Raw genomic sequence first — 2,623 nt, 5'->3', positions numbered from 1 at the left:
TGGACAGAAGAAACAAGATGTGGAGACCAAGTCAATTTTTTAAGTAAATAAAAGAGAAATTGCATAATCTTTGCCCATAACAAAATTTAGTTACAGGGTCTAGTTGTAAGTGAGACTATGAAGAAATATAGTCTTTAGCAGGCAATTACATCTCCATCTAAAACTTTAGTAGTTTAAAAGAATTAAAAACTGAAGTTGGATGAAGGTAGTATTTCAGTGTAATATCAGAGAAGCAAAACCATTTTGATTAATATAAAATAAGGATCTACAATAGAAATAAGGCATTATACAATCGTGAGCAAAAGTGGTTGAGGAAAGGTCCAAAGGTGGATTAGATGACAAAAGTTAAAATCAGTCCTCTCAAAATCTATGTGGACATGTGGGACCTTGAAGGGAAATCTGGGAAGCAAGGCATGAACAATTATGGACAGTAAGCAGAGCAGTTTGTGGAGAACTGTTGTCTCTGTGTGACTACTACCTCTGTAGGCCCATAGCGAACGTGAGATGGTATTACTGAGGTGACTGTTGGTCAGTGAAGCTAGGAGACAGGAGGAAGACCAGGAGGCAAAACAAAAGAAAGTAAAAGAAACTTTGCCATGCTCAGCATTTCTGTGTCCATCTTTTATAAACCTACCTAGAAGACCATTAGAGATTTATGGCTGTTATATCACTTTTGCCTCTCAAATGGAGGCAAACTCTACACCCACAACTTTAAGGAAAGTGAGTTCTGGGAAATGTAACCATTTGTCAAAACCAGAGTCCAACTCAAGGAATAACTAGAAGTTGCAGAACAGGGACTGAAGTTTGGGGTACCATTTTTCATAATAAATTCCATCAAGTCAGAACTCCCCTACATACAAAAATGTATTTTATCTCTCTTTTACTTCTTTATGATTCCAACTATTCATAATGTATTAGAAAGATAAGCCACAAAGAAGACAAAGAACTAAAGGGGAGAAAGAGAAGTGATATGGAGGAAGGGGAGCGTGATCTGTGGGATGTGTGACTGATGGAGTTCTGTTTCTGGTCAACTTGGACATTAATAGGAAATTAACACCTTTTTAAGATCTCTTCAAAATACTCTAAATAAGCAAACTGACATCACCTAAGGGACATCTCTAAATTTTCACACTCTTAAATAGTTAATCCTTAAGAATTTTATTTTGGCAGAAAAGGTTTGTTTTATTGAATAACTGATCTGTGTTATTGCTGAGGTCACTATGTACAGACCAAAGAGAAGGAGTTTTATTTCTTGGTTTCTTCCTCCTCAGACAGAGCCTTGTTTTCCTCTTTCTTGACCTGAAACTGTTCTTCACAGTATTTGTGTGTTTCTTTGGTCTTAGATCAAAAATATGGAATGCTTTGGGAATTTGTGCATCAGCTTTGTATGGTGACAAGGCTAATCTTCTCTGCATTGTTCCAATTTTAGTATATGTTGAGCACAAGAAGTTTTTTAACTTAAGAAAACAGAGAAGAATTGAGACTCAGGTATGCATAAACTTTTCTAGAATCCTTCATATTATAAGGATCTTACTAGCAAATGAATTGACAGTTGCTCTAATTGCCCTATATCTTCACAGACTATATAAATGCAATTATGCTTGGATACTGTAGAATTATCTTCTTAATTAGTAAGGAAAGGTAAAAGAGAGATAAAGGAGAAACTTCAAAAAACCATTATCAGTTTCTCATCAAGGACTGACATCCTTCATTCTACTGCAGAGTTAAGATTAGCTTCAACTCCTTCCTGTCAACTACAGTGGAACAATTTCTAAATCAATTCTTCACCACTATTGCCATCACAGGTTCTCATCACTTTCTTCCTATGCAACTAAAATAATTTTCCTGGTTCTAAGCTTTCCCTAATTTATCTATCTTCATGGTGTCCCAAATATAATTTCCTAAAATAATAATAATAATAATAATAATAATAATATAATAATAATAGCTTTTGTTTGAAATGGTGGCTTGAGGGGCACCGTGGTGGCTCAGATGGTTACGTGTCTTCCTTAGGCTCAGGTCATGATCTCCAGGTCCTGGGATCAAGTCCTATGTCCAGTTTCTGGCTCAGCGGTGTGTCTGCTTCTCCCGCTCACTCTGCCTCTCCCTCTGCTTGTGCTCTCTTTTCCTTTCTATCTCTCTCAAATGAATAAATGAAATCTTTCAAATTTTTTTAAATGGTGACTTAAGCACACTTATTAAGCTCTATTACTCACTCAAAGACTTTTGTAATGACATCGAGTGAGTTTAAAAAATGTATAACCACCTCTTTGGAGAAGTGATAATAGCATAAAATTGAAAACAAAATGTTTATATACAGTAACAAATCAAAATATTGGTAGATCAAAATCTACCAGGATATGGTAATTTACATGGCTGGAAAAAAAAAACAGAATTATATGAAGGGTACAGTAAGTGGTACAGTATCTGTTAATGTAAGATCCCACCTCACATAATTAATTTAGAAAGAAAAATCCATATTAAACCTTACCTTAATGATATACATGAGTACCATGTATAAGTAGAAAAAAATATTAAAGCCTCCTGAAAGAAGATATATAGTTTACATGCAATAATATTTGACAATATCAGAGGCAAAAGATACATAAATCTTCCTGAAAGA

At 34.8% G+C, this 2,623-nt stretch overlaps 1 non-coding gene across 1 annotated transcript; it reads right to left on the bottom strand.

The window, feature by feature from the left end:
* Window positions 1-1,346: 1,346 nt before the first annotated feature.
* On the bottom strand, window positions 1,347-1,458 carry LOC125094578 (U6 spliceosomal RNA). The gene has a single exon (XR_007125591.1). It is a non-coding gene; the product is annotated as a U6 spliceosomal RNA (small nuclear RNA).
* Window positions 1,459-2,623: the final 1,165 nt, after the last annotated feature.

Source organism: Lutra lutra, chromosome 2, assembly GCF_902655055.1.
Source record: "Lutra lutra chromosome 2, mLutLut1.2, whole genome shotgun sequence".
Taxonomy (NCBI): Eukaryota; Metazoa; Chordata; class Mammalia; order Carnivora; family Mustelidae; genus Lutra; species Lutra lutra.
This window is presented reverse-complemented; position numbering and strand designations above follow the sequence as displayed.